The following is a 13,121-nucleotide window of genomic DNA, read 5'->3' as shown; positions in this document are numbered from 1 at the left end:
CTAAGGGTATTGTCTTCTCAAAGGATCCCAGCAAATGTGATCTGGGATCTAAGGAATTTCCACTACAGCCTCAGATTGAGTTTATCAGATCTCTAAATGGTACCTCCAAAACCCTAAGAGGTAACTTTCTATTGTGGTAGAAAGAAAACAGCTGCAGCCAGTCTCACATCCGTGCAGACCCTTATCTGCTCTAGGAGCATTTGAAGGCCCTGGAGTATTTGAATGGACTTTAGATTTTCTTTCCCATCCATTCCCCACATTGCTGCCACGTAGAGATAAAGATAGAAAATATAGAAATAGGGAAATAGATTTTTTTTAAAAGAAAACATATAGTTAAAGCCTTCTTTTGACCAAAGGGTTAAACTTGGTGACATGGCTCATGAGGTCCCTTAAGAATCTGGTCTGGGGGCGGGGGCGGGGGGGTCCCTGGGTGGCTCGGCGGTTTAGCGCTTGCTTTCAGCCCAGGGTGTAGTCCTGGAGACCTGGGGTGGAGTCCTGCATCGGGCTCCCTGCGTGGAGCCTGCTTCTCTCACTGCCTATGTCTCTGCCTCTCTACTTTCTCTCTCTGTGTCTCTCATGAATGAATAAATAAATAAAATCTTAAAAAAAAAAAAAAAAAAAAAAGAATCTGGTCTGTGGAAAGCCTGGGTGGCTCTGTGGTTGAGCGCCTGCCTTCAGCTCGGGTCATGATCCTGGGGTCCTGGAATCAGGTCCCCGCATTGGGCTCCCAGCATGGAGCCTGCTTCTCCCTCTCCCTATGTTTCTCTGTGTGTCTCTTATGAATAAATAAATAAAATATTAAAAAAAAAAAAGAATCTGGTCCCTGCCCCAGTTCTTACTGTTCTTCAACATACTCTTTATAGAGTTTGCTGACCAGAAATGGACCATACATTTTCAAATCTGCGGGCCTTTGCTCAGTCTGTTCCCTCTCCATGGAATGGCCTCCCTCTCCCCACCTCTCCTCTTTTTTTTTTTTTTTTAAGATTTTATTTATTTATCTATGAGAGACACACAGAGAAAGGCAGAGACACAGGAAGAAGGAATAGCAGTCTCCCCACAGGGAGCCCGATGTAGGATTCGATCCCAGGATGCTGGGAATCTGGGATCACACCCTGAGCCAAAGGCAGGAGCTCAATTGCTGAGCCACCCTAGTGTCCCTCTCCACTTCCCCCTCTTAAACTGACAACTTCTTCAGCTCCACTTCCAGTCATTCCCTTCTCAGGGCTCCCATAGAACTTTAAGTCAATAAACACTTATTGAATGAATGAATGATTGATTGAATGAATGAATGAATAACAAGACTCTTTCCATTATGTCATAAACTCCTCTTAAACTGGCTTCATCAGAAACAAGACAACAACCAGGGGCGCCTGGCTGGCTCAGTCAGTAGAGCATGTGAATCTTGATCTCAGGGTCATGAGTTCAAGTCCCATGTTGGATAGAGAGGTTACTTTAAAAAAAATTCAGGGCGCTTGGTGGCTTAAGGCAGTTAAACATCCAACTCATGATTTTGGCTCAGGTCATGGGTTGTGGGAGAGAGCCATAAATCTCGCTCAGTGGGAGTCTGCTTGAGGTTCTCTCCCTCTGCCCTTCCCCTTACTTGTGTGCACATGTGCGCGCACATGTGCACACACATGTGTGCGCGTGCTCTCTCTCTCCTTTCTCTCTCTCTTTAAAATAAATAAATAAATCTTGGGGATCCCTGGGTGGTGCAGCGGTTTGACATCTGCCTTTGGCCCAGGGCGCGATCCTGGAGACCCAGGATCGAATCCCACGTCGGGCTCCCGGTGCATGGAGCCTGCTTCTCCCTCTGCCTATGTCTCTGCCTCTCTCTCTCTCTCTCTGTGACTATCATAAATAAAATAAATAATAAATAAGTAAGTAAATAAATAAATAAATAAATAAATCTTAAAAAAAAAGAATGAAGGAAAAAAGGCTGAAAACAAATACAGAGGAAATTAATGTAATCAAAAAGTTCTTGGTATTAGGTCCAGGAGTGTCTGGATGGATGCAAATTCTGATGTAATATCATTGGGAGTTTCTCTCTCCTCCTATTTTCTCTTTTTCACTGTGTTTGCTTAATAATCAGATTTTCCCCATGTGTTGGCAAAGATGACCATCAATAACTGTAGGCTTATGGCTTAACAAGCTGAACAACCCCAGTTAAGAGGGTTTCTGTCCAAGTCCTTCCAGCCGGAATTGCGAATATGATGTCCATTGGCCCTGATAGGTCATAAACCCGAATCACTGTGCCTCTGACCACATCCAGGCAACTTCTAGAACCATGGAACAGAGAGTGAAGGAAGGCTGGTTTCCCAAACAAAAATTGAGTTGCTGTTGTCCACAGAAAGGGGAGAGGATGATGGGCAGACAAAACAACAGATGTTCTTTTCCAATGATCTGTTTGTGATCCTATGCTAGGAGCCAAGAGAATAAAAAGACAATATATCTAGCTGTTGATTTTAAAGGGTTTGCAATTAGTGGGAAAAGCATATGTACAAAAGAGCTCAAGAAGATGACTGTGAGAGAGGTAAAGCAAAATCCAAAGGTGGTACTCTGGAGAGGGATTAATCCTGCTTGGGGAATATGTGGATATTTAAAGGAGGAAGGGGGCTTCTAAATTGCTCTCCTAAACATCGGTAGGATTTCAAATAGATGTTGCAGGAGAGCTGAGAAGGTATTTTATATGATTTTTGTGCCACCAGAGCCTAATGGTTCCTCAAATATTGTAGTGGTTCATGCTTATTTGGTTGGGAAATATAAGAAAAAGACATCGGTCATAAAGGGAAAAAAGAACTTACATTGGAAGACTGCCAAGATATCCCATGGACTCTAAGGAATCACTGAACATCTAAGGTAGGAAGAATAGGAATCAGGGGCTCTCCAGAGACTTCTGAGAGGGAGTTGATGGATAGCCCTCTCTAACATGCTGACATTAATGGAACTCAGCTCTAAGGGCTCCCGGGTTTTGAGCCTCTCAGTTTCAAATTCCAGATTCCTGGTACAGAGAATCTGATTAAGGCAGTTAACATCAGTGTTCACCCTGGATTTAATAATCTATGGCCAGGAGGATGCGATCATGCAATATAGACATGGCTGAAAGAACCCTTTCCAGTGTGTGATTACAGTGCAGAAAGAGGGGTAGTTCTCAGGAAGGGAGGACTTGTTGAGAGCCAGGCAAGATCCAAGAGATCTCTGTTAACATAGTAGGTACTCAGTAACGGTAACTGAATGAAAGCAGTGATGTGGGACATGGAAAGTTCTGCAGGTAAAGGGAACAGTATGTGGAAAGGCAGAGGCAGGAAAGCTGAAAGCATGGTTGAGGAACAGCTAATAGAATTATGGAATGTTGGAGCTCAAAGGGTTTTTTTTAACATTTTTTTTATTTATTTATGATAGTCACACACACACACACAGAGAGAGAGAGAGAGAGAGAGAGAGAGAGAGGCAGAGACATAGGCAGAGGGAGAAGCAGACTCCATGCACGGGGAGCCCGACGTGGGATTCGATCCCGGGTCTCCAGGATCACGCCCTGAGCCAAAGTCAGGCGCCAAACCGCTGCGCCACCCAGGGATCCCAGGGGTTTTGTTTTATAGATGAGGCAACAGAAGGAACTATTTTATTTTATTATTATTTTTTTTTAAATTTATATATTTATTCATGAAAGACAGAGACAGAGAGAGGCAGAGACACAGGCAGAGGGAGAAGCAGGCTCCATGCAGGAAGCCCAATGTGGGACTCGATCCTGGATCCTGGGATCACGCCCTGAGCCAAAGGCAGATGCTCAACCGCTGAGCTACCCAGGCATCCCTTTATTTTTTAATTTTTAAATTTTATTCAGAAGGAGCCACTTTATTTTTTTTATAATAAATTTATTTTTTATTGGTGTTCAATTTGTCAGCATATAGAATAATACCCAGTGCTCACCCCGTCAAGTGCCCACCTCAGTGCCCGTCACCCAGTCACCCCCACCCCCCGCCCACCTCCCCTTCCACCACCCCTAGTTCATTTCCCAGAGTTAGGAGTCTTTCATGTTCTGTCTCCCTTTCTGGTATTTCCCACTTCTTTTTTCAGAAGGAGCCACTTTAAAAGGAAGTTGCTGTGCACCCAGGAAAGAAAGTAATTTATCTCCACCTACGACTCAGCACAAAAGAGTTGTCAAAAGACAAGTGGTCCTTAAAGTGCTAGAGTTTGCCAAGGGAGGGAATCAGGAGGAGAAGAGGATGGAATTTAGACTTAAAGATAGGAGTGCCCACCTTTGGGAGGTTGTGGAGATTGAAAGGTGAGGAGCTGCCAAGTGGACCATGGATGGTCAGAGAAGTGAGAGGACACCTTGGTGAGTGTATGGTACTTTCATAAACATTATTTCAGGTAATTCTGACGAGTATTGGATGTCCCTCTGCTCAGAAAAGCCCCTTTCCTTCCCTCCAGGGCTGTGTCTCCACCAGGTGACCGTGATCCTTGCCCCTGTCCATAGCTGCCTTGTCAAGGACGGATATCTGGTCCTTTTTGGGCCAATGAAATCCTCTCTGCCAGCAATTCAGAATTTTGAGCTGACAGCCACAGAGACTGAACATTTTCATCAACAGCTTCATGTCATAGCAAAGAATGGGCAGAGCTTGAGTGAGACATTCTTTTTTTTTTATTTTAAGATTTATTTATTTGAGAGAGATAGAGAGAGCACAAGGACGGGCAGAGGCAGAGGCAGAGGGAGGAGAAGCAGGCTTCCCGCTGAGTAGGGAGACTGACTTGGGGCTCAATCCTAGGACCTGGTGACCATGACCTGAGCAGAAGGCAGATGCTTAACCATCTGAGCCACCCAGGCACCCCGAGTGAGTTGTTCTACAAAGATTCCCTTTGGTGTGGTTCCTGAAATTGCCTTTCCCAAGATGTGGTTGTTCAACTCTTCATCGGAAGTTGGGATGGGACGCCTGGGTGGCTCAGCGGTTGAGCGTCTGCCTTCAGCTCAGGGCATAATCCTGGGATCCTTGCGGGGAGCCTGCTTCTTCCTCTCTGTGTCTTTGCCTCTGTGTGTGTGTCTCATGAATAAATAAATAAAAATCTTTTAAAAAAATAAACCTTTAAAAAAAAGAGGAAGTTGGGAGAAATCTGTTTCCTTCCAACAAGTCTCCCTGATTTTGCAATTTATTTTTTTATTTTTATTTTTTTAAAGATTTTATTTATTCATGGGAGACACAGAGTGAGAGAGAGGCAGAGACACAGGCAGAGGGAGAAGCAGGCTCCATGGAGGGAGCCTGATGTGGGACTCGATCCCGGGTCCCTAGGATCATACCATGGGCCGACGGCAGCACTAAACTGCTGAGCCACCCGGCCTGCTCTGATTTTGCAATTAAAAAAAAATTTACAAAAAAAAAAATTACATAAGATAATGATAGCTAACATATACATATATATTTTTTAAAGATTTTTAAAAATTTATTCATGAGAGACACACACAGAGAGAGAAGCAGAGACACAGGCAGAGGGAGAAGCAGGCTCCATGCAGGGAGCTCGATGTGGGACTCCATGTGGGACTTGATGTAGGACTCGATCCCGGGTCTCCAGGATCACGCCCTGGGCTGAAGGCGGCGCTAACCTGCTGAGCCACCCGGGCTGCCCCAATAGCTAACATATATTGAGGGGTTTCCATGAGCCAGACTATACTGAATGCTTTGCAGGTTATCTTATCTAATCTTCACAACAACCTATGAGGGAGGTGCTCTCATAGTTCCTGTTTCATTGAGGAGGAAACTGAGGCTCGGAGAGGTTGCACAACTGGCCCAAAGTCACATTACTGCATAGGTGGAGTGGCTGAGCACTGGACCCTGCCAGGACCTGGCTTTTATCAGCTATGCTTCACAGTTAGCTTGAGATTATCTTCCAAAGACATTTTGGGGCACCTGGGTGGCTCAGTCAGGTAAGTATCTGTCTTGGACTCAGGTAATGATCCTGAAGTCCTGGGATAGAGCCCCAAGTCAGGCTCCCCTTTGAGCGAGTAGTCTGTCCTCTGCCCCTCACCCCACTCATGCTTGCTCTCTCTCTCAAATAAATAAAATCTTCTTTAAAAAAAAAAAAAGACATTTTAGGGACTCCTGGGTGGCTCAGCAGTTGAGCGTCTGCCTTTGGCTCAGGGTGTGATCCCGGGGTCCTGGGATCAAGTCCCATATTGGGCTCCCTGCAGGGAGCCTGCTTCTCCCTCTGCCTATGTCTCTGCCTCTCTCAGTGCCTCTCATGAATAAATAAATAAATCTTAAATATAAAAAAATAAATAAGACATTTTAATGTAAACTAATCAGTATCAGAATTATGTTCTCCATTCAAAGATGTGAGTGCTGAGGCTCAGAGAAGGTAGGGAACTTGGCCAGAGGAGCACAGTTCATTTTGTGTCAAAGCCAGGATTCAAACCCAGTGTGTCTCACTTCAGTTCCATCAGCTTTGTAGTTAATGCAATGGCTTCCACTGACCACTGCAATGGTCAAGGGAAGAGAAAATATCTTCAGAGATAAAAGAGAAGGATAAGTAGAGAAGGTCAGGAAGGAGGGGAGAATTGATAAAACCCAGAGAGGAGACTGGTGGGATCAGACCAAGAGTACTTCTATTCATTCACTAAGTATTTATTAAACACCTACTATATGCCCAGCACTGCGGAGACAAGGAAACAACAAGATTCATTTTCCTGGAACTGACAGATAAGAGACTCTATACAGATAAATAAAATGAGAACAATAAGAGTTCCACAGGAAACGCACAGAAAGATAGTGATTAACACACTGGGAGCAACTGCAACTGCTGGTGGAGGTAGTTAGACAAGGCCTCTCTGAGCAGCCGAAACCAGTAGGGTGAGAAGAAACTAGCTGTGCCAAAGAGGAGAAGGAAAAAGAATGGACTGTGCAAAGGCCCTGAGGTGGAAAACGGATTAGCTGGAATTTGGCAGGCAGGAGGGAGGTTGGTGAGATAGGCAGGGCCTTGACAGGGATAAGGAAAAGGAGAACAGGGCACCTGAGTGGCTCAGTCATTTGGGCGGCTGCCTTCGGCTCAGGTCATGATCCTATGGTCCTGGGATTGAGCCCCACATCGGGCTCTCTGCTCCTCTGGGAGCCTGCTTCTCCCCCTTCCTTTGCCTCTCCCCGACAACTTGTGCTCTTTCTCTCTCTCTCTCTCAAATAAATAAAATCTTAAAAAGAATAAAAAAGAAAAAGAAGAACCATTTTATCCTAAGCCCCATGGAAGGCCACTGAAGGGACAGAATGACATGGTATGCATGATGTTTTAAGTAGCATAGGAACAGAGCTTTGCCTTGAAAATATTGAGGAAGGAGGACTGCTCTTCAGACAGGAGGAGGGAGAGATGATCTTCTCTGTTACTTTAGTGAGGGGGAAGTTGGGCCGTCCTGGTGAGTCTTCCCATGGCTGAGCCCCACAGGGGTCACCACACACACATGTTACCCCTTGCCCCCTTTGGTCACCACAGTGACTTGCCACTTGTTTATCACCCCCAAGATTCTTCTCCAAACCTCTTCTTTGCTGTGTCTTCTAGATTTAGAGCTTAACTGCCAATTCCTCCAGGGAAGAGAGAATAAGTAAAGTTTCTAGAACCTTACAAAGTCAGTTCCTAATCTACTTCCTGAGTCTCTCTGAAGTGATAAATGGAAACTTATCCTACTTATTGCTATGTAACAAACCACCTCAAAACTTACTGGCTTAAGAGAATGACAACATTTATTTTGCCCATGAATTTGTAATCTGTGTAAGACTCAGCAAAAATGACTCACGTCTGCTTCACCAGGCCTCCATTGGGGTAGCTTGAAAGCTGGGGGCTGGAATCATCTGGAGGCTGACTCCACTCACAGTTGATGCTTGCTGTCAGTTGGGCCTTAGCTGAACTGTTGGCCAGAACACCTTCATGTGGCCTCTACATAGAGCTTGGGCTTCCTCAAACTGTTCCAAGGGTGAGTATCCCAAGGGAAAGAGTCACGTGGAAGCTGTATCGTGTTTAAAGGCCTAGCCTCAGAAGTCATGCAGCATCGTTTCCACTGTATTTATTAGAAGTGAGTTACTGAGGGAGTGGACTCAGACTCTACCTTTAAATGGGAGAAGTATAGGGTACCTGGGTGGCTCAGTGGTTGAACGTCTGCCTTTGGCTCAGGTCATGGTCCCAGGGTCCTCTGATCGAGCCCCGCATCAGGCTCCCTGTAGGGAGCCTTCTTCTCCCTCTTCCTATGTCTCTGCCTCTATCTCTGTGTCTCTCATGAATGGATAATTAAAATCTTAAAAAACATAATAAATGGGAGAAGTATCAAAGAATTTGCAGACATGTTTATAAACCACTACAGGCTTGGGGTGCCTGGGTGGCTCAGTAGGTTGAGCATCTGCCTTCGGCTCGGGTCATGAGCCCAGGGTCCTGGGATTGAGTCCCGCATTGGGCTCCCTGCTCCAAGGGGAGACTGCCTCTCCCTCTGCCTCCCTCTTTATCTCTCATGAATAAATAAATAAAATATTAAAAAAAAAACACTACAGGCTTGAATGGGATGGACTCTGGGTTATTCACTTGATGGGTAGATGGTGGGCACTCCATCTTTCCCCTCCTTTAGACTCTTCCTTGGGAATCCAAGAGGAAATTTAAGCCTGGAGATATAGTCGAGGAAGAGCAGCTATTCAGGCTCTCAAGTTAGACACACTTGGATTTGAATCCTAGCTCTGCCATTTATCTGCTCTGTTTTTGGATAAGTCACTTAACCTTGGATAAGCAAGCTTCCTATTCTTCATCTGTAAAATCATAGTATCCTTCTCATGGGGTCATTATAAGGATTAAGTGAGTTAAAAGCTGGGTTACATAATATATGCTCAGAACAGTGGCTTCACAGTAAACGCTCGTGTTAGCTACTGCTGATATAATTATTCAATATATGTTTATCAATATTTAACTCATGCTTAGGTGAGTTCTGGGCTAGATGCTATACCCTAGAATTACGAAAATGAACATGAAGGGGCTCAAGCTTCCAGGAACCTACAGCTCAGGGGGATATATTTTCTTTTAAGTAATCTCTATATCCAATATAGGGTTTGAACCCATGTCTCTGAGATCAAGAGTAGTATGCTCCACCGACTGAGCCAGCCAGGTGCTCCTGGGATGTGTTTTAAGCATGCAGGCAGGGTCTAGGCTTTGAAATCAGCCAGACCCGATTCTCATTGAGTTTGTCCATAGTTTCTAGTTGTGGGAACTTGGACCTGTCTTTCACTTTCTCAACCATAATTTTCTCAGTTGAAAATGAAAATTACAATAGTATCTACCTCACTGAGTATTGGTGAGGATCAAATGAGATAATTCAGGTAAAAAGCTTAGCACAATTCCTAGAACATGGTAGTTACTTAATACTTGTTAACTATTAATTTCATTTATCGGGAAGTAGGCTAAATAATGGAGACATTATAGTCCAAGGTAAAGAGTGCTATACTAGACCAGGAAATAAGCTACTAAAGGAGTCCAGCAGATTACTTTTGCCAGGAAGAATCTCAGAAGGCCCCGAAGAGGTAATGTTGGACTGGGCTTTAAAGAATGAGTAAGAGTTTTCTGTCTGGATGAGGAAAGAGGAGGCATTCCAGACAGAGGGAAGAAGATCTGCTAAGGCATAAAGTCACAGAAGGTGTTGACATATTTCGAGGACGATTATAGATTCAGTGTGGGAGTTTAAGGTGTGTGGCATGGAGGGAAGGAGGTGGGACAACATACTTCAGGTCAAAGCATTGGCTTACGTGGGAGAAACTGCCATCTGTAAGCTGGGGAGATTCAGTAGAGTGTGGAGAAAGGCCAGTGGTGGGGCTGGAGAGAGTTTTATAGGTGGAACAGATAGGCTCAGGGGAACATTTTATGTGCATGTGGGGGAGGGCAGTGAAAGAAACAAAGGCCATCTCATGAGGAGTCAAGGGAGGAGGGCAGGGTTTGAGTGGATGGAACAAAGCTATGGGACGGGGAGTCCAAAAACCTGGCTCTAAACCCACCTGGTAGGGACTCCTGGGTGGCTCGGTGGTTCAGGGTTCAGTGGCTGTCTTCGGCTCAGGGGGTGATTCCGGGGTCCCCGCATTGGGCTCCCTGCAGGGAGTCTGCTTCTCCCTCTGCCTATATCTCTGCCTCTCTCTGTTTCTCATGAATAAATGAAAAAAATCTAAAAAAACCAAACAAACCCCAAAACACATGGTATAGCTCTGAGTATCTCTGTGATCTTGAGAGTGTCACACTACTTTGTCCTTAGTTTTCTATTGGTAAATAATATGGCTTCTATCTGCTACACATAATTATTGTGAAAAAGAAAAGAGGTTATGAGTAAGTGCTCGGCAAGCAGTAAATAACAAAACAAATATCAGACCTTATGTTATTAGGGAGAAGGTAAATTGCATGGAATAACACAGCTAAAGCAGAGTTTAGGTGAGATGTAAGGTAAGGGTATCTGTTCTACTGTTCTGGGGTGAAGATAATCATAAACACAGCAACACACACACACACACACACACACACACACACACACCAGATAAATAGAGTAATTTCCACATTGGTGCTGGGTTGAATCTACAGGAGGGCAACGGGAAACTCAATTCTACCACCAGTGACTCTACCAATTGTGCTATAGATGTTTCACTTCTCCCTTGTATTTAAGGTGGTCCAAAGATCCAAATCTGGAGTCTTTGGGCTTCAGGTATCTGGGGAACTATCAGAATTGTGAGTAGAAGTCATGCTATTAATTTCTTGGGGTTAGAATCCATAGTCTTTAGCCAATCTCAGAAGGATCTGTGACACTCTCCCTCTGCCTCCTCCCCCCCAAAGATTAAGGGTCATTGATTTTTCTCACCAGAAATTGAGAAATTTCTCACCAGAAGGCAACAGATGTTCATTTTTAAATTTTGACTATTTGATTTTTCAAACCATGGGCATGTTTCATTGAACCATGAAATTAAAAGTTTCACTGAAAAAAAACTCATCGGGGGTTATCTGGATGGTTTGATAAGGGCTCTGTTTAGATTTCACTTTTATACCTCTTTGTATTAAACACAATAAATGCAAATATTAATAGCTGTTATTTAAAAAAACCCTGGTAGTGTCAGCTCGCAAACACACACACACCCCATTCCATTATGCAGGGTACATCCCTTATTTTGTAAGGTAAAATGTCTCCATTTCCTATAAACTACTGACTTCAAAGCAGTAAAACTTGGAATCGAAATAGAGTAGACGAAAAAGGAAAAGGCAGGTAATTTCAAGTATTTTAGCTCAGACGCATAAAGATAATGTGTCTATGTGTCAGTCTTCACATGCTCTCTGGGCTGCCTTCTTGTGAACCCGCCAATGTGCGAGCCGTTGGCGTTTGATGCTAGAAGCGACGGAACGAGGGACAGGGTTAAATCCACTACCCTCTCCCCACGCACTCTAGTAATTACTCTATTTCCACGTCATGTTTCCGGGTGTGTGTGTCCCGACTCACGCAGAAACTGAAGTTCAAAGCAGGCGGGAGTCACCCATGTTCATTTTGCTGTCCCCAGAAACCCAATTCTGGCTTTGGGCCCCCTGAGAATCTGGCGATACCTGGGGATTATCTAACTGGTTGATTCCCACGTGGTAAGTGGCTTGCAACCTCGCCCCCACGTGGTGCCAAGAGCTGGGAAAAGGGAGAGCGGGCAGGAGAGAGCCGCATCAGGGGCATTTAAAGTGTCCTGACGTCACGCATTGCCAGGAACTCAGCTGAGTTTTCAGCAGGACATTCCGGTCATCTTCCCTCCCTCCCCCCGGGCTTCTGTGCCCAAGGCCGCCGCTCCTCTTCTGCTGTGGCGGAGGGAGGAGCACTAAGCGCTCGGAACAGCCAGCACTGGGGCGTTCCCAGCCCAATATTGGCTCCGCCCTTTCCCCCAGAGGCTCTCCTCATTGGCCGGTGGGTGGGGCCTCGGGTGTACTGTATATGCATCAGTGCCCTGGGTGGCCGGGAAACCTGGCCGTCTCATGAATTATGCAGAAGCGGCGTGTCCCTGCCAGGCTGGGGCTGGGCGGGGATTGGCTGGAGGGGCTGTAATTCAGCGGTTTCCGGAGCTGCCGCGGCGTAGACAGGGAGGGGGGGAGTCTGGGGTTCCGACGTCGCCGCGGAGCGAGCGAGCCCGAACCGGATCCTTGACGAGCACCCCTGCTCGGCGCTCTCTCTCCGCTTCTGCCCGGAGAGGCCCCGCGGCCTGAGGGAGCCCCGCGGCCCGCACCCCGGCGCAAGTGCAGCCCCGGCCTGTCGGGCCTGAGCCCGAGAAACAGGTGAAGGGGGTGAAGGGTGGGGCCGCCCCCCCCACACCGGCCCCCAGGCCTGGGGATCCCGGGTGGAGGGTGCCAGAGGGTCCAGGAGCTTCTGCCTTGTGTGGGGGAGTTGTGGATGGAAACTTGAGTGGGGCAGGGGGGAGGAATACGTGGAGATGGGAGCGTCAATCAGAAGAGACAAGTCCCGGGATGACAGGAGCGGGCCTTGAAGGGACAGGGGGCGCTGGAAGGAAGTTTCGTTCTTTGGAGAAAGGGCAGACTCCGAGGGAGAGGGAAAATGGGGTTAAGGAGGAGGACTATGGGGCGAGGACACTCTAGGGTGGGGGTGGCAGGAGTGAGGGACAGCCCCCCGACTTCCTGCTCCCTGAGGCTCTGGGGACGTTCCGGCCTCAGGAGCAACTGTCACGCCGGCGGAGATCACGGGGGATCCAGGGGTGGGGGTTTGGGAAAGAGCTTTCTCTGCGCTCCCCGGCGGCTGCCGGCTGAGCCAATTCCTCGGCCTTGCTCTGTGCCCTCTCCTTTAGGAGCCAGCCTTGCCCCTCCAGAAGTAGGAATAGGTGTCTTCCCCCTACAGCCCCACAGGCTGGTTGGTTGTGGGTCGGATTATTGCATAAGAATCAAGTTTCCTGTAGGGAAATTGACAGTCTTGTACTCTTTTTAAATTCCTTCCCGGTTTTTTTTTTTTTTTTCTCCCTAGATTAAAAACCCTGCTTCCCTCCTCCCCTTCTGAAAACAAAGCAAAATACCCCCCCCCCCCCTTAAGCCAGTTCTAGGGAGAAATAAGCCTCTTTCTTCCTTGACATTGTTCTTTTATAGACACCTGGTAAACTTGGCCAGAA

General features: G+C 46.4%; 1 protein-coding gene across 5 annotated transcripts in view; it reads left to right on the top strand.

Moving 5' to 3' along the window:
* Nucleotides 1–12,072: 12,072 nt before the first annotated feature.
* STAT3 (signal transducer and activator of transcription 3) overlaps nucleotides 12,073–13,121 on the top strand; it is a 73,979-nt gene continuing 72,930 nt past the window's right edge. For all 5 annotated transcript variants that reach the window (XM_041724941.1, XM_041724944.1, XM_041724942.1 and 2 more), the window contains exon 1: nucleotides 12,073–12,282. The gene's annotated coding sequence lies outside the window, so the exon portion shown is untranslated. The remainder of the gene's footprint in view (nucleotides 12,283–13,121) is intronic.

This window comes from Vulpes lagopus, chromosome 12, assembly GCF_018345385.1.
Source record: "Vulpes lagopus strain Blue_001 chromosome 12, ASM1834538v1, whole genome shotgun sequence".
Taxonomy (NCBI): Eukaryota; Metazoa; Chordata; class Mammalia; order Carnivora; family Canidae; genus Vulpes; species Vulpes lagopus.
Note: the sequence above shows the minus strand (reverse complement) of the source record. Positions and strands in the feature narration are given on the sequence as shown.